The following is a 22,263-nucleotide window of genomic DNA, read 5'->3' as shown; positions in this document are numbered from 1 at the left end:
TCCCACCAGAAAAGCTTCTCTTGAATCCATGAAGGTGATACTAAGCCTTTTTTGAGACACATCTTGTGCTACCTCCTCCATAAGTCATTAACTGTTTGGTCTACACTGCCCTTCTCCTTTCTACAATGTAAAATACCTGCAGAACACAGGCACGTCTTTCCCTGTGCTCTTCCCTTTGGTGATGTGGATGAACTGCATTTAGCCAATCATGCCATAAGTTATCTGTGGATAGGGACATTGTGCTTTTAAAATTCTAATTGTGGTGTCAAGAATCATGCTGGGCCACGGTAGGCCACTAAGTTAAATTTATCGACTTGATTCTTTGACTTTCTATCCACACTTCCAGCCTAGATATTTGCCTTATCCATATGTATTAGTTATCTTCTGCTGTATAACAAATTGCCTCAAAAATACTGGCTTTAAATCTTATCTTTCATAGCTCCTGTGAATTAGGAATTTGGGAGCAGCCTAGCTAGGTGGTTAAAAGCCTTTCATGAGGATGCAACTAAAATATCAACTGGATGTTCATCTGAAGGCTTGTCTGATGTTGGAGAATCTGCTTCCAATGGGAGGCATCCATTTGGTTGGCAAGTTGCAATTTACTTCCTCTGCTCATGAGATTTCCATGGAGCTACTTGTATGTTCTTATCAAATAGTATCTGGATTCCTCCAGAGCCAGTGATGCTGAGAGTCCAGACAGATGCTTCCATGGGTTTGTCACCTAATCTTGAAGAAGTCATAGTATCATTTCCATAATATCCTACTTGTCACATAGATCGATAACATTCAATACAGGGAAAAAAACTATACAAGGGCATGGATACCAGGAGGCAAGAGTTACTGGGGGCTGTCTTGGAGGCTGGCTACCACATTTTAGCTGATTAAATTGTATTGCCAAAGGTTTATTTTATGTGCAAAAGTACATTATTTTAAGCAAAGCAAATATGAAACAAGTGGAAAAAATAAAAATCAATATTTAAAAAAAGAAAATATTAACGAAATGAATAATGAATTCAAGCTTTTACATAAGGAACTTAGCAGTCTTCAAAAGTATGGTTTTACATTGAAAGCACACAAGATTTTCAGAATGGCCTCCACTCCATGGTATTAAGTAGGAACTGTAAGCACCCTTGCTTTCTATCTCTTAGTCAAAAGCCTCCATTTCTTAATAAAAAAATAACTTCAACCCTTTAGCATTACACAAACATGTCCTCTCTCTTACCCTCCACTGGTCCTCACATATAGCCCCTTCTTTACCCCACCTTTCACTTCAGTCCTGACTTTCTAGCTATGAAGAACTGCTTGTATTACATGTAGGCAAAGCAAATAGGCTATGTGGAGTTAATGAAACTTAAGAACTCCTTCCCCCACTGAAATGTTTTCTCCACCTGTTCACTAATGTCTAACATTTTGCAATTAACAGATTCCTATTTTTTTCCTCTGGCATGTGGTTTCTTGTCTCCAGTTAAAAATACCAATATTCTTAGTAAAAGGAATATATTACGATTTTAACAGCTGTCTGCTCATTAGTATGAGTTTTTCTGCCTATATCTCCTGAAAACAAGTTTTCATAAGGGGGGAGAAGAAAAAGAACACTTGTGGGAGGCAATCTTTCAAAGGGCAAAGTCAGGGTAGAGAAAAGGGAGCCTCATGAAATGGAAGGATGCACTTCCTTACAATTTTGTCCAGGTCAACTCTTTTCTTTACCAAGTGTGGAAAAGCAAAGGCCTTTAACATTATCCTTGTACCAACCAAGCTCACTATATTAAACCATACTTTCTTTGTGCACCATATACCAAAGGCCATCAAAAAAAAAAAAAAAAAAGGAAAAGAAATGACTGGTAAACATAAGCCACAAAGTTGACAATGCAGAGCTGGGAAGGCACTGCTAGCAAAGAGGCCGGCTTGTTAAATCTTGAGGTAAAGCTTGTTTATTTTAACAATGATTTTGGTCTGTAAGCCCTTAGCTCTGTTATTTATTCATAACCTTGCGGGGGTCTTAGATACCTAATTTGCAAGTATAAAAATGAGAAGCAATTTGCACATGCCAGGTGTCTGGACAAATGCTCTCCATTATCTGCATAAACCAGATGCTCAATGATTTGAACCAAGCTGAACAGAACACACACTGTTCATTCTCAAGCTGGCCTTATACTCCTACAGAGACCCTGGATTTTGCAAAGACTGTTCTGTAGCTTTTATTGAACAGAAAAGCCACTGTCAAAAAACAACTTTTCTTGATGATGTACTGCTGGTTGTGATGGTTGGACTGCTCAGTAGAATTTAATGGCCTTAGACCTTTCTTATGATGCTTCACATATGCCTCCAGGAAGATAGAATACAGACACTAAACCCAGATTTACCCACTGCATGGAAGCAGTCCTATTCTATTTTACTGAACTGATTGCCAAGAAAAAGAGAACCAGCACTTACTAACACATCTACCATAGACCAAGCATCCTGCTAGGAGCTCAAGACATATGATTTCACTCCTACAACTGATTGGGTCATAAAATATCCAATCTGATTTGATCATGAGACTCAACCTCTTTCTATTAACCAAATCAGAGATTGTGTTTGGCTCATAGTTGTATTTAGAAGAATAGGATGTTCTGACAGCAGAAACTGAAACAGGATTCAGTTCCCTCATGACTGAATGTATTCACAGCCTTACCTTTTTTTGTAGTGCATTTGTGCTTTCTTATGCATCCATAAGAAAAAAAGGGCCTAAGAAATGCTGCAGAGTTGTGAAGTGACATGAGGCAGAGCAAGCCTAGAAGAGAAAGATTAGAAGCTGGGTTCAACCCTTTGTCTAATTAGCCCTATAGACAGCACATGTGCAGTCACTTCCATCATGGGGGAGAGTCCATTGCCAGGCAGAACTAAAGGATACCAACAATCTTCATAACCTGGAAAGGGATGCTCAGATGGGTATCAGGCTGTCCAAGCAGGACAGGAAGGCTCAAGAGAAACTGGATATAAGTCTTCAGACCAGATCCTAGCACACTAGGAGGTCTTGGCCATACAGGAGGAGCCATATGGAGAGGTGGGAGTCAGAAAGCCCCTGCACTAGAGGAGAGGGGTCAGGACAAGCCAGAAAGCAGAAATCACTACCGAGAACCACCTCCATCACCCAGATAACACTGATCAACTTGTGTGTCTATTCAAAGAGATCCACCAGTTATGGCATGGAATGGATGATATGAGCCCTCAGTACCTCAGAGCCTTCAAATGGAGGTTGGCAAGGGTGCTCTGGGAGGTTTGTATCAGATGGAAGAAGATATTCCCTAATGGTAAACCCTACTGACTAGCACAGAGCTCTCCTGCTGCTGAAGAGTGGCACGCTGCAAGTTCATTATAGGTATGCCAACACAGTGATGCCCTCCCTGGGCACATCTGGTAAACAGCTGCTCACACCTGTGTAATATGACTTTATTTCAATGCTGGAACATATACTGCTCTAGATCAGAGCTTCTCAAACTTGAATGTGCACAGAAATCATTTGAGGTTCTTAGTAAAATGCAGATTCTGATTCATTAGGTCTGAGTGGACCTGAGCATCGCCAACAAATTCTCACGTGCTGCTGATATCACTAGCCCTGGGACCACCACACTTTAAGGAGCAAGTCCCTAGATCCAGGATGGGGCCTTAGTTTTTGTTTTCTCTCAACAACTGATACACATAAAAATTCAATAACAAGGAGTTCCCATCATGGCACAGTGGTTAACAAATCTGACTAGGAACCATGAGGTTGCGGGTTCGATCCCTGGCCTCGCTCAGTGGGTTAAGCATCACGGTGTTGCCATGAACGGTGTAGGTTGCAGACGTGGCACGGATCCTGCATTGCTGTGGCTTTGGCATAGGCCGCAGCTACAGCTCTGATTAGACCCCTAGCCTGGGAACCTCCATATGCTGCAAGTGCAGCCCTAGAAAAGACGAAAAGACACACACACACACAAAAAAATTCAATTACAAGCCGCACAAATCTGGCATATGAAAGAACACAGATTCTCATTTTTTGATGATTAATATATTTGGATAATTGTTCCACTAAAATCCTAATTTAAAGATTCCTCCATATTACAAGTAAAATTTTTTTTGCTTACTCTGGTCATGTCTTCAGATACCAAAATTCTAAGCCTCTACAAAATGCCTAAGAATACAGATTTTAGAACCAGATCGACTCTTCCACTGCTAGCTGTGTGACTTTGGCAGATTGCCTAACTTCTCTAAGCCTCAGAGTAAAGAAAATGAAGATAAAGTACTTCAAAGGAACATCATAAAATGTGTTATTTTAAAATGCATTTACACTAGTATAAGGCAATAGGAATTAATATTCTAGTATTTGTTGAATTAAAATTAACACATTAATAAATAGATGCAAAATTTAAAACTTTGTACAAAAGCTACCATTTAAACAGCATGATTCTTGCATTGTATATGATCCTTTAAAAATCCTATAAAGGATTTTCTTTTACTTCATTGACCTATTAAAAAATGAGAAGAATAGAAAGGTATGATAAATGACCCATGATCCTGGACCTCATATTATTTGAAATCTCCAGAGAGGAGAATAAGCTAGAACTCAACTAACCGAGGCACAGCTACACACTGATAGAGCATCAGTGTCCCACATGGACTAACATTAAAGGTGGAATGATTTAGACTTTGATGAATTTACTGGAGTGTAATTTGACTAATGACTTTGAATTGACAGTCTTGTAGGGTCCATAGGGAGATTCCCTTGGGGCAGAAGTGAGATTTCTCCTAAAGTGAACAGATGTTGCCACTCTTAATAATCTTAGAAAAACTTGAAACCTAGATCAGAAAGTGAAGACTGGGGAGGCAGGTGTTAAAATGAGATGGGGTGGGGGGAATACTCTCCTCCTCTTTCTGCAGCTGAGGGTCAATTATGCTTGGACTCCAGTGTCTGTACAGGCCTGAGCCTCTGCCAGTGATTTTGAATGAGCCATGCCTGGAACACAGAGGTAGGCTGTTAGTGAGATATGGAAGCAGCCCATAAAGAGAGTGTTATGAATTATTCTTGGTGTTGAATTTCCTATCCACCATTGCAAGCCTTTAATAAAGACACACCAATCCTACAGCCTGACCTCTATCTTACATGGGGAGTTGAGAGGAAGGTTTTTACATCCAGGCTAAGAAAAAAGATAGAAGAGTGAACCTGGCAGCAGCAAGGGTCAGTAAAGAAGAGCCCTGACCCTCTGAGAGTGACCTGGTGAGATTCGGGGCACAGTGCAGCTGGTGAGAACATGGGGACATGGCCAGAAGAACACAAAGGCCAACCCTCAAAACCACACATACTAGCCAAGGAACACATTTGTGCAGGACTAATTTCCAGCAAAAAAAGCCAGAGGTTTATCATTTCATCATGAATTGGGTTATGCATGCATGAAATCATGGAAAATACCAGGACTAAAAGTTGAGTTTCCTCCTGTCCAGGTTACAACTGTTTCCAGTATATCACAAGACAACCATATCCTCAAAGATGATCTTATTTACATTATCATCTAAAGTTATTTCCTCCTCTCCAGTTTATGACTGTTTGCAATATATCACAACATTTTTCTCAAAGATGATCTTATTTACATCATCACCTTTATGAAAAATCCCATAAGTTTTGATGATTTTTTTCTCATTTTTTAATCTAGATATTTAGCATAATCTAGAATTTTGAAGGTTATCAGACCAATGAATTGTTTTGTTTGTGTGACTGGTTTCAAATATAAGTCACAATCAGGAGATGGGATTAAGATGGCAGAATGGAAGGACTAGAGCTCAACTTGCCTCCTAAAATCAACAAAATTCACAACAAAAGGCTGAGCAACCTTCACCCAAATGGGCCAGAAACCTTAAAAAAGATATCCTACTCCAGAAGAAAAAGAGGAGGACACATCAAGAAGTAGGAGGGGTAATTTCACGATATAAACAATCCTATACCTCCCCGGTGGAAAGACCCACAGACTGGAAACTAAGTACTTCACAGAGACTCACCTACAAGAGTGAGAGTTCTGAGCCCCACATTAAACTCTGATGTGTGGGGATCTAGCACTGGGAGAAAGAGCCCCTGGAGCATCTGGCACTGAAGGCCAATGGGGCTTGTGAGCAGGAGCTCCATGGGACTGGGGGAAATGGAGACCCCATTCTTAAAAGGTGCACACAGACTTTCACATGCAATGGGTCGCAGGGCAAAGCAAAGTCTCCATAGGAATCTGGGTCAAACCTGACTGCAGTTCTTGGAGGATCTCCTGGGAAAACAGGGGAGAATGTGGCTTGTTGTAAGTGAAGGACACTGAAGGCAAAGCTCTCAGGAATATACAGCAGCAGTGCCTTTCTCTGGAGGTGGCCATTTTGGGAAAATCTGGCCCCACCTGTCAATCAGCACTGAGAAGCCCCAGGGCAAACAACAATCCAGGTGGGATCACAGCCCCACCCCTCAGTAAACAGGCTACCTAAAGACCCCTCAGGCACACAGCTGCCTCTAATCCCATCCAGAGACTAAGCCCCAACCACCAGAGGGATTAGAATCAGGTCCACCTACCAGTGGGCAGGCATCAGCCCCTCCCATCAGGAAACCTACAGCAAGCCCCCATACAGACTTCAGCCACAAGGGGGGCAGACCTCGGAGGTAAGAGAGGCTACAAATCCATTATCTGTAAAAAGGTCAACACACCAAAAACCTATAAAAATGAAAAGACAGAGCACTATAACTCAGATGAGGGAGAAAGGAAAAACCCCTGAAAATCAGCTAAGCAAGGAGGAGATTGTCAGCGTCCAGGAAAAGACTTTAGATTGTTGATGCTGAAGATGATGCAAGACATTGGGAATAAACTGGAGGCAAAGATGGATAACTTACAGGAAACACTGACCAAAGAGATACAAGATATACAACTTAAACAAGAAGAGATGCAAAATACAATAACTGAAATAAAAAATTCACTAGAAGCAGCTAACAGCAGAATACAGGAGGCAGAAGAACGAATAAGCGAGGTGGAGGACACATTAGTGGAAATGACAGATGCAGAACAGAAAAGAGAAAAAAGATTGAAAACAAATGAAGAGTCTCAGAAAACTCTGGGACAATGTTAAACGCATCAACATCTGTATTATAGGGAGCCAGAAGGAGAAGAGAGAGAGAAGGGGATAGAAAAAATATTCCAAGAGATGATAGCCAAAAACTTCCCTAACATGGGAAAGGAACCACTCACTCAAATCCAGGAAGCACAATGAGTACCATATAAAATAAACCCAAGGAGGAATACCCCAAGAAACATATTAATCAAACTGACCAAAATTAAAGACAAAGAGAAAATCTGGAAAGCAGCTAGGGAAAAGAAACAAATAACATACAAAGGAACCCCGATAAGGTTATCAGCAGATTTTTCAGCAGAAACTCTGCAGGCCAGAAGGGAGTGCCATGATATACTTAACATGATGAAAGGAAAAAACCTCCAACCAAGATGACTCTACCCAGCAAGGCTCTCATTCAGATTTGAAGGTGAAATCAAAACCTTTGCAGATAAGCAAAAGCTGAGAGAATTCAGCAACACTAAAACAGCCTTACAACAAATACTAAAGGAACTTCTCTAGGCAGAAAAGAAAAGGCAGCAACAGGAAACAAAAATAGCACAAATGACAAGGCTCACCAGTAAAGGTATATATACAGTAAAGATACGAACTCATCCATGCACAATTATGCCACCAAAATCAGAAATCATGAGAAGAGGTGGGTACAAATGCAGGACACTGGAGATGAACTTGCAATTAAGAGACCAACAACTTAAAACAATCTCATATACATAGAGACTCTTATATCGAAACTTCAGAATAACTGCAAACCAAAAATCTACAATGGATACACAAACAAAGAAAAATCAACTCAAATACAACACTAAAGATAGTCATCAAACCACAAGAGGAGAGAACAAGAGAAGAAGGAAGGAAAAAAGAGCAACAAAAACAAATCCAAAGCAATTAATAAAATGGCAATAAGAACATACCTATCAATAATTACCTTAAACCTTAATGGACTAAACGCCCCAACCAAAAGACATAGACGGGCTGAATGGATACAAAAACAAGACCCATATATATATGCTGTCTTCAAGAGGCCCACTTCACTTCTAGGGACACATACAAATTGAAAGTGAGAGGATGGAAGAAAATAGTCCATGCAAACGGGGATCAAAAGAAAGCTGGAGGAGCAACACTCATATCAGACAAAATAGACTTTAAAATGAAGACTATTTTGAGGGACAAAGAAGGCCATTACATAATGATCAAAGGATCAATCCAAGAAGAAGATATAACAATTTTAAATATCTATGCACCCAACACAGGTTCACCACAATATATAAGGCAACTGCTAACAACCTTAAAAGGAGAAATCGACAATAACACAATCATAGTGGGGGACTTTAACACCCCACTTACAGCAATGGACAGATCAACCAGACAGAAAATCAATAAGGAAACACAGGCCCTGAATAACGCATTAAACCAGATGGACTTAATAGATATTTATAGGACAGTTCATCCAAAAGCAACAGAATACACATTCTTCTCAAGTGCACATGGAACATTCTCTACGACTGATCACATCCCAGGCTACAAATAAAACCTTGGTAACTTTAAGAAAATTAAAATCATATCAAGCATCTTTTCTGACCACAACGCTATATGACTGGAAATCAACAACAAGAAAAAAAATCTGCAAAAAACACAAACACATGGGGACTAAACATGTTACTAAACAACCAATGGATCACTGAAGAAATCAAAGAGGAAATTAAAAAATACCTAGAAGCAAATGACAACGAAGATATGGACACTCCAAAACCCATGGGATGCAGCAAAAGCAGTTCTAAGAGGAAAGTTTATAGCAATACAAGCCCACCTCAGGAAACAAGAAAAAGCTCAAATAAACAAGCTAACATTAAACCTAAAGCAGATCAAGAGAGAAGAACAGACAAGACCTAAAGATAGTAGAAGGAAAGAAATCATAAAGACCAGAGCAGAAATCAATGAAACAGAAACAAAGAAAACCAGAGAAAAGATCAATGAAATGAAAACTGGGTTCTTTGAAAAGATCAACAAAATTGATAAAGCACTAGCCAGACTTATCAAGCAAAAAACAGAGAGGACTCAAATCAATAACATTAGAAATGAAAAAGGAGAAGTAACAATGGACATCACAGAAATACAAAGGATCATAAGAGACTACTATATGCAACTATATGCCAGTAAAATGGAAAACCTAGAAGAAATGGACACATTCTTAGAAAAGTACAATCTTCCAAAACTAAACCAAGATGAAATAGAAAAGATGAATGGACCCATCACAAGAACTGAAATTGAAACTGTGATTAAAAAACTTCCGACAAACAAAAGTCCAGGACCAGGTGGCTTCACAGGCGAATTCTATCAAACAGTTAGAGAAGAGCTAACACCTATCCTTTTGAAACTGTTTCAAAAAATTGCAGAGGAAGGGATACTCCCAAACTCATTCTATGAGGCCACCGTCACCCTGGTACCAAAACCAGACAAAGATAGCACAAAAAAAGAAAACTACAGGCCAATTTCACTGATGAACATTGACGCAAAAATCCTCCACAAAATACTAGCAAACTGAATCCAACAATACATTAAAAGGATTATACATCATGATCAAGTGGGATTTATCCCAGGGATGCAAGGGTTCTTCAATATCCGTAAATCCACCAGTGTGATAAACCACATTAAAAAACTGAAGAAGAAAAACCATATGATCCTCTCAATAGACATGGAAAAAAGCCTTTGACAAAATCCAACACCCATTTCTGATAAAAACCCTTCAGAGAGTGGGCATAAAGGGAACCTACCTCAACATAATAAAGGCCATATATGACAAACCCACAGCGAACATCATTCTCAATGGTGAAAAGCTGAAAGAATTCCCACTGAGATCAGGAATAAGACAAGGATGTCCAGTCTTGCCACTATTCTTCAACACAGTTCTGGAAGTCCTAGCCACGGCAATCAGAGAAGTAAAAGAAATAAAAGGAATCCATATTGGAAAGGAAGAAGTAAAACTATCTCTATTTGCAGATGACATGATACTATACCTAGAGAATCCTAAAGATTCTACCAGAAAACTGTTAGAGCTCATCCACGAATTTGGCAAAGTCACAAGATACAAAATGAATACACAGAAATCGATGGCATTTCTATACACTAACAGTGAACGATCAGAAAGAGAAATTAGGGAAGCAATCCCATTTACCATTGCATCCAAAAGAATAAAATACCTAGGAGTAAACCTACCTAAAGAGACAAAAGACCTATACTCTGAAAAGTAGAAGACTGATAAAAGAAATCAAAGATGACACAAATAGATAGAAAGACATACCATGCTCAGGAATTGGAAGAGTTAATATTGTCAAAATGACTATACTACCTAAGGCAATCTACAGATTCAATGCAACCCTATCAAATTACCAAGGACATTTTTCACAGAACTCAAACAAAATATTTCAAAGTTTGGTAGGAAGCACAAAAGACCCAGAATAGCCAAAGACATCCCAGACTCCCAGACTTCAGACTATACTACAAAGCAACAGTCACCAAAACCATATGCTACTGGCACAAAGACAGAAATACAGATCAGTGAACAGTTTAGAAAGCCCAGAATTCAACCCATTCACCTACAGCCAACTAATCTATGACAAAGGAGGCAAGGATATACAATGGAGAAAGGACAGCTTGTTCAATAAGTGGTGCTGGGAAAACTGGACAGCCACATGGAAAAGAATGAAATTAGAACACTCCCTAACACCATATAAAATAATAAACTCCAAATGGATTAAAGACCTAGATATAAGACCAGATTCTATAAAACTCTTAGAGGAAAACATAGGCCAAACACTCTATGGCAAACAACGCAACATCTTCTCAGATCTACCTCTTAGAATATTGACAATAAAAAGAAAAATAAACAAATGGGATCTAATCAAACTTCAAAGTTTCTGCACAGCAAAGGAAACCCTAAACAACATGAAAAGACAAACCACAGAATGGGAGAAAATCTTTGAAAGTGAATTGACGGACAAGGGATTCATCTCCAAAATTTATAAACACCTCCTAAAGCTCCATACCAAAAAAACAAACAGTCCCATCCAGAAATGGGCAGAAGATCTAAACAGACAGTTCTCCAAAGAAGACATACAGATGGCCACAGAACACATGAAAAGATGTTCAGCGTCACTCATTATTAGAGAAATGCAAGTCAAAACCACTATGAGGTACCACCTTACACCAGCCAGAATGGCCATCATCTAAAACAATAAGTGCTAGAGAGGGTGTGGAGAAAAAGGAACCCTAGTACACTGTTGGTGGGATTGTAAACTGATGCAACCACTGTGGAAAGCAGTATGGAGAGTCCTCAGAAAAGTAAACATAGAACTACCATTTGATCCAGCAATCCCACTCCTGGGCATCTACCCAGAGAAAACCACGACTCGCAAAGACACACATACTCCAATGTTCACTGCAGCACTATTTACAATAGCCAAGACATGGAAACAACCTAAATGTCCATTGACAGGGGAGTGGATCAAGAAGATGTGGTACCTATACACAATGGAATATTCTCCAGCCATTAAAATGAATGAAATACCAGCATTTTTAGCAACATGGATGGACCTAGAAATTATCATACTAAGTGAAGTCAGCCATACAATGAGACACCAACATCAAATGCTATCACTGACATGTGGAATCTGAAAAAAGGACAGACTGAACTTCTTTGCAGAACGTATGCTGACTCACAGACATTGAAAAACTATGGTCTCCGGAGGAGACAGTTTTGGAGGTGGGTGGATGTGCTTGGGTTATGGGATGGAAATCTTGTGAAATTGGATTATTATGACCATTATACAACTACAGATGTGATAAATTCATTTGAGGAATAGTAATAATATATATATATATGCCACAATCAACATTGAATAAATTATTCCTGATCAAAGAGAAATTCACTCTATGTAGTTACACAGCCAAGCACCACTTTTAATGAACAACCAGAGCATGTGTAAACTATTTGATGGAATTACAGGGGTATCCCAAAGAATATACATGAAATAATTTTTGGAACAACAGAAAAGCACTCAAGTAACATTGTCTGAACTGGCCACTCATTAACTGTGAAACTTTGGAAGAGCCGTGATCCTCTCTGAGACTCTCAAGCTCTTCATGTCTTAAAAGGGGACAATAGGAGTCACCGTCGTGGCACAGTGGTTAACAATTAGAAGACGTGAGGTTGCGGGTTCTATCCCTGCCCTTGCTCAGTGGGTTAAGGATTCAGCATTGCCATGAGCTGTGGTGTAGGTCACAGACGCGGCTCAGATCCCGCGTTCCTGTGGCTCTGGCGTAGGCCGGTGGCTACAGCTCCAATTAGACCCCTAGCCTGGGAACCTCCATATGCCACAAGAGTGGATCTAGAAAAACAGGCAAAAAAAAGACCAAAAAAAAAAAGGGGAGGGACAATAATATTGGGTTGTCACTGGCCCATGACATGCCTCTGTGAGAATTAAAAGTAGGCATCTTCTAAGTATTTAAATTCCTCTACACTAATCCAGTCTGGTACAGGCTCACAGCTTAGTGCTCAGAGTGTGGACCAGCTTTGAGGCCCCATGGGGATCACATGCTGTGAGCCAACTTGCACATTCATGCACCTCAGCCATGGTCTATCTCACAAGAGAGGGGTGAGGATGAAATGAAGATATTTTGCTAAATGTAAAGTGCAACACAAATGTAAGAGAATGTAGAGGTATGAGTAGAATCAAAAGTTGGCTTTCGAACTGGAAATTTAGAAAGATTCCATGAATGAGGATTTCTCGAAATTTTTAAATCTAGAAACACAAATTATATACACTATATAAATCAGTAACAGAATATTTAGTAGGACTGGGGTTCTGAGCCAGAACGAAGGGCCTGAGGCACCTGAAATCTACTTTAAAAGACACATCCAGAGTCCTGCCTCTGGAGGCTTCTGAGTCAGGAGGTCTGAGAGTCTTTAACATTCTTATTTATAATGCTCCTCAGATTTTCTTTGATGTGCACCCCTGTTTAAGCATCACAAGCTTAAAGAATTTAAGCCTAGCAGCAAATCAGGTATTATGAAGCCACACTCATTTCTCATTTACCTGAATTATCCAGAGAGCCTTTAAATGAAAAGGAAAACATATGGCATAAAGAACAGTAATAACAAAAAACCTACAAAAAAACCATAAAAAAAAATCAGCTAGGATATTGCTTAGTAAGTTGCTGGTTCATAAAATATTTAAAGAATGCACATTCCAAAGTTCATAACATATGGTACAAAGTATCTCTGTACTGTCCTAGCCACTGAGCTATCAGGCCAAAAATACTAATCTTGTTCCCTACATGCTAGAGGCTACTCAGATGCAATGTAAATCTCAGACAGCATGTCCGCCATCAAATTTGATATCCAATGAGGTTATCATGAATCAGATCAAAGTAAACAACCATAATCATTCTGCTTTTATACAAACCCAGGCCCATCAAATGCAAAGGCAATAATTCAAACCTAATCATTTCAGTAGCTTGACCACTATAAAGTAAATCTTTCATGAAAGCACAAATATTTCTAGTTTCAACTTAGATTCTATTAAGATATTTAGTCATTAGGCTTCCATCCCCTCAGCTGCTCTATATTCCAAAAATTAAAAGAGGAGAGGTAGTTCCCTTCCTGGCACAATGGAAACAAATCAGACTAGAATCCATGAGGATGCAGGTTTGATCCTTGGTCTTGCTCAGTGGGCCGGGGACCTGGTGTTGCCGTGAGCTATGGTGTAGGTCCCAGATGAGGCTTGGATCCCGCATTGCTGTGGCTGTGGCATAGGCTGGCAGCTGTAGCTCTGATTCAACACCTAGCCTGGGAACTTCCATATGCCACAGGTGCTACCCTAAAAAGCAAAAGAAAAAAAAAAGAGAGAGAGAGAGAGAAAGAAGAGACAGCACTTTGTATGTCTTATAAGTACCACTAATACCACTGCCAGGAGAAGGTATATAATTCTCAAAAAAATTAAAAGGACTCATTTCAATCTGCAAAGAATAAGCCAGTGACTCCCTAGGCTGATATATTAAAGTACTGCATCTATGATATGAGTACTCTATTTTTATAAACTCTCTGGAATTAGGTTTAATTATCACAGAAAATTAAAAAGAGAGAAATAAACTAGACAAATGGCCTGGGATTCTGGGTTTTGAATTGGACATATTACTGCCCCAACCTCACTAAGCAGTCATTGTCTTTGGACTATTGACACACTTATCAATGAAATTAGTTTGGAATCTGATCCTAAAATATTTTGGGGAAAAAAAAGTAATTCATACAAGATTGATTCGATCTGGCACATGGAGTCTTTTTATATAATGAATTTGTAAAAGTCACAATTAACAGCTGATGACAAGATTAGAAAAATGAGCTTCTGGTTGCCATGACAATTTAGACAGCATATCACCACCCACTCCAATAGCAACTTAAATAATGAACATAAAGACATATAATGGAACCCACACAGAAGTGGGTGTCAAAAGCTAAGAAGTTAAACCACAGATGCTGTAGAGATGATGGAACCCTTCATAGAGTGACATAGGAAGTGGCCGCTGAGAACAGGGTAATTTTCTTGAGGTAGAGCTCAGTCTAAAATCCAGGTGGTTCATGAAGGACCACATTTTACTCTGTGCTAGTAAAGACCACATTGTCATTCCTATGTCAGCAAGTAGTTGCAGGTGACAATTCTGCAGAGTGCTTATCAGAGAAGAGAGATAGGTTTTGGCCATACTCACCATATAAATGAATGGTAGTAGGTACACATATTCAAAGCTATTAAAAGAAAAGCTGATGAACATGTTCCACTTTAAATTGTGAATTATAGGAAATGAAAGGAGCATCTCTTGGAGTTTCCATTGTGGTTCAGCAGGTTAAGAACGTGACTAGTACCATGAGCACATGGGTTCAATCCCTGGCCTTGCTCAGTGGGTTAAAGGATCTGGTGTTGCCTCAAGCTGTGATGTAGGTCAGAGACATGGCTCATATCTGGCATTGCTGTGGCTGTGGCATAGGCTGGCAGCTGCAGCTCCAGTTCGAAACTCCCATATGCCATAGGTGCAACCCTAAAAAGACAAAAAGAAAAAGAAAGAAAGAAAGAAAGAAAAGAAAGAGAAAGAAAGAAGAAATGAATAGAGTATCTCTTAACTGTAATGAAGGGACGGGCCTACCAACCAGGAGTATGTTATACAGGTAAAGTAGAGGTACAAAGTACATTTCATTGAGTGTAAAAAATTATTCTAAGATGTATCATTAATTTTTATATGAAAAAAAATGCTGCTAACATTATCAACTTAAGATATCGTAAATTCAGAGATATTAATTACAACGTGAAAAAGTACATCTTAGAAGTGACAAAATATGGTGTCTCTTATTCATCTGTAATCATTCTTGTATGAGTTCGTTCATCCATTTAGTCAACAAATATTTTTAGTACTTCCAATGTGAAAAGTACAAGTTTTATATTTATATTATCAGTCAACAGTATTGTTGTTTTTATAAACCCTGAGAGAAGAATCTCATTGAATGGACCCTATGACAATTGTGAAAAAGATCCTGGAGTTTAAAATGAACACATTATACAGGTAACTCAATAAGGTTTGTTTCTGGCTGGTATATTATGATACATATGCATATAATAAGAATTACATATTTTTAAAGTTATAAGCATTGGTGTCAAAGCTGAAGGTTCATATGTACTTACAATTTATCTCCAAGTTAAATTTATAATTTAAGTTAAAGATAAAATTAAAATTTATCGGACTTCCCGTGTGGCTCACAACATAACTACTCGGTGTTGCTTCTACAATGGCTGTGGCTCGACTCCTGGTCAGGAACTTCCATATGCCACAGGTGCAGCCACTTGTTAAAAAAAAGAAAGAAAAAAATATTGTAATTTATCTCCAACCAAAAGTTTACTTAATATGTTTCCTATAAAATAATATGACGAATTTTGAATGGGGCTCAGGCTAGATCATAAATGCCATTTAATTCACAACTAGCTAAAGTATCATACTTTAGTTTCATTTCACAATAGACCTCCCTGACAGGACAGCCTCTCCTTCCTTACATCCCAGGGCATCTTGGTCTACTCACATCCTCCTCTTTGTGGTGATGGCAAAAACACTTCCTAGTGGCTTGAAAACATCTTGGAGAAGCTTCAGGGATCCAACTTGATGCCTATCAGAGTAACAGTAGTGTTTCCCATGCAGACAAATCTGGTGGTCTCAGCTAAAGCTGATATAGGGGCATCCCAAAGGAGTATCCATTTCCAAGTTCAGGATGTTCCTAAATCTCCAAAGAAAGAAAATCCAGATTAAACCGGACAATAATCCAGACTCTATGTTCAGCCCTATCTCAGGTTTAAACACTCTTCATCTCAATATAGAAAGCTGGGAAGAATGCAATTCTTCCCTGACCTTGTGAAATGAACATGTACCCTTTTACCGCAAGCTAGAAACAGAGAGTCAGAGGACTAAGCAGCTGAGAGGATTCCTAGCAACAGGGCTGCAGGCCAGATCCTTAACTTTTCTGAGCCTTAGCATCTGACTTCTAATTATGAGGCCCAAAGTTCTGTGAAGTATAAATGTCAGTTATTGTTGTAACAGAAAATAAAAATGCTAATTTTTATTTTCATAAAAAAGTATTACAATATAATAAAGTGCTATTAGTATAATACAGGTGGTGAGTATGGGGTGCTCTCCTTGCTGTATGCTTAATATTTTTCATAGTAAACCATTGGAAAAGAAAGAAAATATGGTTTAAAAAGCTGTGATCCTCTGGCTCAGGTTAAATCTCTACCTCAGTGTCTAATATCAAGAACTCTGAAGGTTCTGAGATTTTACTCTCTTGTAAGCCAACAAATCAGGTTCTCACTGTTTCCTGAATGCTGTGAGAAGACATAAGACTCCTGACTTAGGAACAAAAGACATTATCACCCACAGAGTATCCACAGGTGCACTAGCCCTCAGAGCCCCACTGACCACAGGACCAGGTGATGTCTGCCCATGCTGCACGGTGTGCCACAGTAGAGGAAGGCAAAGCTCAAAACCTGACTCTCTTCTTCTTCTTCTTTTTTCTTTCTTTCTTTTTTTTTTTTGAGGGCAGCACCTCTGGCATAAGGAGTTTCCTAGGCTAGGGGTTCAATCGGAGCTGCAGCCGCCAGCCTACACCACAGCCACAGCAACACAGGATTCGAGCTGCATCTGCGACCTATACCACAGCTCACAGCAATTCCAGATCCTTAACCACTGACTGAGGCCAGGGATCGAACCTGCATCCTCATGGATACTAGCTGGGTTTGTTACTGCTGAGCCACAATGGAAACGCCTACTATTATCTGTTCGCATACATTACAAAAATAAATGTCCATATACATCTTACACTGTAAAGAGTTACCCATAAATGCTGTTTCAATGCATGCCTTTTTTTTTGTCTACAATGTGTATATTTACAAAGTTTTATTAATTGAGCAGAGATCCTAATCTATGAGAACTCATAGAAGAAAAGTGTAAAATAAAACATGCTGTTGAGATGAAAAAATTACAAAGAAGAATTGGAATGAATTTCTTAAATTCCTTATTAAAAAGAACCCCTTTCTCTTCTTTAAAAATATATTTGACTGGGAGTTCCCATCATGGCTCAGTGGTTAATGAATCCAACTAGGAACCATGAGGTTGTGGGTTCGATCCCTGGCCTCGCTCAGTGGGTTAAGGATCCAGCATTTCTGTGAGCTTGGTGTAGGTTGCAGATGCAGCTCAGATCCTGCATTGCTATGGCTGTAGTGTAGGCCAGCAGCTACAGCTCTGATTAGACTCCTAGCCTGGGAACCTCCATATGCCATGGGTGCAGCCCTAGAAAAGGCAAAAAAAGACAAAAAAAAAAAAATACATTTGACCGACTGATGTTTAACTTAAGTAAGCTGATTACCTTATAACTATATATATAGTTAAATATATTTAGTTCCATTTCCCAAGCCTTAAGGATTAATGTTCTTTTTTTTTCTATTATTATGGACTTTTCTTCATGTACTCCACATGCCATGAGAAATTGGGAAATTTCAGCCCATTATACTACAGGTATCATCAAACTAAAAAAGGAGAAATGCTCTCCTTATTCTTTCCAGGCCATTAAATGTGAATCATAATAAGCTTAAGTGAAATATTTTACAAACCCTATGCTTTTAATCACCATGCTTTAACACTTTTAAAATATATATATATATATGATATACTTCTCTCCACACATATACCTCATCACTATGCGATAACTGTCCATGTATCTGTCTTCCCCATTCAGCTACATTCTTCAAAGTTGGGGACATTTTTGGTTCTTTAATTTTCAAAGCCTATCACCACCTGGCTGGTACATACTAGATACATACTAGATACTCTTTAGTTGGAAAAAATGTTTTTAATTAGCCTTCAGTAAATTATTCGCAGAAAAATGAGTAGGTACTTCTTGTGCTTTTTGGCACTCTATTCTGAGGATAACATATATTTTTCATATGAATATTCATGATAGGCTCTAAAATAAGCAAAACATTTTTACTCTTATTTTTAAGATAAACTCCAGATTGGGGCATTTATGACATAAAGTAAAATGGTCTTTCCTGACAAATTTTTTAAAGTCTTATTCTGGAAACATCGTAAGCTACATTTCTAAAGGATTTAATATGTGAATTTATGAAAATGCTATTAGAACAAAGTAATTGAATGTAAGTGCAACAAAGACCCTGAGAGATCACCTAGTCCACCATTTTAAAAGAAATGAACAGAGGAACCATTTCTCCAAAGAAAATGTTCTAAGAAAGTCTTATATAAAAGGAGATGAAAGTGGAGATTCTAGTTAAAGGGGAAGCCTTTTTTTTTTTTTTTTCTTTTTGGTTGCTTTTTTGGGCCATACCTGAGTCATACGGAAGTTCCCAGGCTAGGGGTCAAATCTATACCATAGCCACAGCAACTTGGGATCTGAGCTGAGTGTGTGACCTACATACCACAGTTCATGGCAACACTGGATCCTCAACCCATTGCATGAGGCCAAGACCAGGAATCAAATCCACATCCTTATGGATACTAGTCAGGCTCTCATAACCTGCCGAGCCACTACAGGAACTCCCTAGTGGAAGTCTTAATGTAGAGCTCTACCTAAGTACTCTCTCTGTTCCCTACTGAGTGGGCTTTAACGGTTATCAGGAGCCACAGCTTGAGATCAGCTAATCAGTGTGATACTCAAGACCTACAGTAGTTCTTCTAAAATCTCTAGTTATTTTATATAGCAGCTCCTCATGAAAGCATTGAGATTTTCAAACTCTCATTCTCATGTTCATTCCACTCCATTGCTCCTTAATGATTACAGAAATATGTTAATGACAGTCTCGGTTTTTACCTAATTGATATTACTATACAGGTAACTAAAGCCAAAGTTACAAATGCTGACATGAAAGCACCTTGCTGGGACCAGCCTGTGCTAACTCAACTTGCAGAAGAAATACGTCAAGAAGCCTACGTCCAATCTTCTTTCTCCACTGATGGAAATGCCACAATGTCTAAAAATCAGGAATTTTTGGAGATGAGTGTTTCCATTTTCAGTGCAGAAAGTGGGCCAGTCTACCTTTTTGTCCCCTAGGGTGACTAGAAAATTGGTGGCTTTACAGCAAAATTATGAGATTTGCTTTGAAAATACTTCAGGATGTTAACTATTAGAAGTGAAATTGTTACTAATGCCACAACATAAAAGTAAAGATTGTCATTATATCCAATCTAAACAGCACCTCTCCCCCTAACCTCTTTCCTCTAAAGGGCTCTTGTTTAAGCTTATAACTGCATTAATCTGTCTGAAAGGGCTATCATTCATCCCAGAGGCAATGTGCTAATGGTTTGTTTTCATTCACATTCCCATTCCACCCAACTCCCTCTTTTTCTTCCAAAATGAGGGTAAAGCTGTGAGAGCTCTGAGCACATTAGCGCCATTTTTTGGTGTCATTACTTCAGAGCTGACCACGACACACTGAGGTACTGCTGAGAACTGCTATTCTGGGGACTGATGTCTAAATCCCTGAGGGTTACAGAGCCTGAAACCTATGCAGTGACCTAGTGAGAACTAAAATATGTGCTTCTAATGATACACATATATAAAAACAATGGTCTTGCCTTACTGGACTGAATATTCTATCTGCCTAAACATACCCTATTTATTTTGTATGGGATTTTCTCAGATAAATAAGAGTAATATCCAGACACAGAGAATGGATTTGTGGTTGCCAAAGTGGGGGTGAGAGTGAGGGTGAGGGTGGGGGAGGGGTGAACTGAAAATTTGGGTTTAACAGATGCAAACTGTTATATATATAATGGATAAACAACAAGATCCCGCCGTATAGCACAGGGAACTACACTCAATATTCTGTGATAAACCATAATGGAGAAGAGTATCAAAAGTGTGTGTGTGTGTGTGTCTGAATCACTTTGCTGTATAGCAGAAATTAACACATCGTAAGTAAACTATAACAGAATTTTTAAAAAATGAAATGAGTAATATTACTATGCCATATGAGTGAGAATAAGTGACATTTCAACAATGCCTACAGTAACATCCACACTCTACAATAAATAAACACATTGCCTTGAATTCACTGATTTGAACAGGTCCCATCAATATGACCACCACAAAAGCAAAGCAAATCACTTGGCCTCCATCTCTCTCCAGAGAGGTGTTGCCCTTTGAGTACTTTACTCTCATTGGTCTATTATCAATTGACAAATTTCACTGAGACTCTATTATGTACCACATACTGTGTAGACATTGAGATATTATGGGGAATGTGTCAAGTACAAAATTCTTTCCAGAGCCATTGGGGAAGACATTTAAGAAAACAGGCAAATACAACATACTGTGAACCATGCCAAGAAAGGAGAACCGGTGATTCCTAGGGAGGTGTACTGAGGGGAGGAGGGGAGACCAGGGAAGGCTCCACAGAGAAAGTAATCTAAACTGAGGCCCCATCACCTGCTAAGCTGATCTTTGTGCATGTTTCTCCAACAGCTAGTGCTCTGCTCCTCACTCTTCATTGAACTAGTTCTTAGCACTGTTTAGGCTTCAGTTTAAATGTCCCTTCGACAGGGATACTTACTCCCCCAAACTAGCATCTTGTACATTCACTTTTAGAACACTACTGACACTTTTCATTACCCACATCTCTCTCTGCTACCAGCCTGGGGGCCCATGAGGGCAAGGACTACTTGATTTTGCTGTAACTAATTTAAGTTTGGAGTTGGTCAGGTAAGAGCATGAAAGGCTGATGGGACAAGAGAATTGAGACTGTTGGCAAGGAAGTAGTGGTTAAACTGATGGACTATGAATCCGGATATTAATCCCTCTGCTACCGCCACCAGCTATCAGTTACTAAGCACTTTCAGGGGCTTATAAACAGGTAAAAATGAAGGATCAAGAGACTCTAGGTCTCAGGGTTGTTGAAGAACTTATGTGGGAAAGGTAAGTGAATATGAGATCCAGAAGGGCATTTTCATTTGTTGAATTTCAAGATGACATTTAAAGGTAAAGGAATTAAAATAAAACCAACTTGGAGTCATAAGGCCCCAGGATAGTCCTGGGTGGGGGTGGGCTGCCTCAAATGGAGAGGCAGTGAGACAGTAGTGATGTCAGGAAGAGACTGAGAAACTGGATTGTTTTTTGGCTGCGCCCATGGAGTGTGGGAGTTCCCTGGCCAGGGATTGAACCCACGCCACAGCAGCAACCAGAGTTGCTGCAGGGACAACACTAGATCCACAACCTATTGCACCACAAGGAACTCTGAGCGACTGGATATTGATTGAGTTATCCATGTAGATACAAATTTGAAAGAGGAGGAATACTGAAAATTAAAGCAAAGAGGAAGGGCATAAAATCCCATAACAAGATGGCATCAGTTTCAAATTAGCAGGGGTTTTGCACAGAAATGAAAGAACACAAGAAACGTAGTGCTGGGTTACCAGGACTATTCATAAGCTCTAGTGGGTTGAATGTTAGCCCTCAAAAAGATATGTCCATGTCTGAAGTCTCAGGACCTGTGAATATTACCTTATTTGAATAAAAAAAAAAGTTGTTGCAGATGTGAATAAGTTAAAAGATCATCTAGA

The 22,263-nt window shown here is 39.2% G+C and overlaps 1 long non-coding RNA gene across 1 annotated transcript in view; it reads right to left on the bottom strand.

The window, feature by feature from the left end:
* Nucleotides 1–22,263, bottom strand: part of LOC102159433 — a 233,654-nt gene that overhangs the window by 143,079 nt on the left and 68,312 nt on the right. The window contains exon 4 of the long non-coding RNA XR_002339577.1: nt 16,226–16,423. This is a non-coding gene — a long non-coding RNA (uncharacterized LOC102159433). The remainder of the gene's footprint in view (nt 1–16,225; nt 16,424–22,263) is intronic.

This window comes from Sus scrofa, chromosome 16, assembly GCF_000003025.6.
Source record: "Sus scrofa isolate TJ Tabasco breed Duroc chromosome 16, Sscrofa11.1, whole genome shotgun sequence".
Classification (NCBI taxonomy): Eukaryota; Metazoa; Chordata; class Mammalia; order Artiodactyla; family Suidae; genus Sus; species Sus scrofa.
Note: the sequence above shows the minus strand (reverse complement) of the source record. Positions and strands in the feature narration are given on the sequence as shown.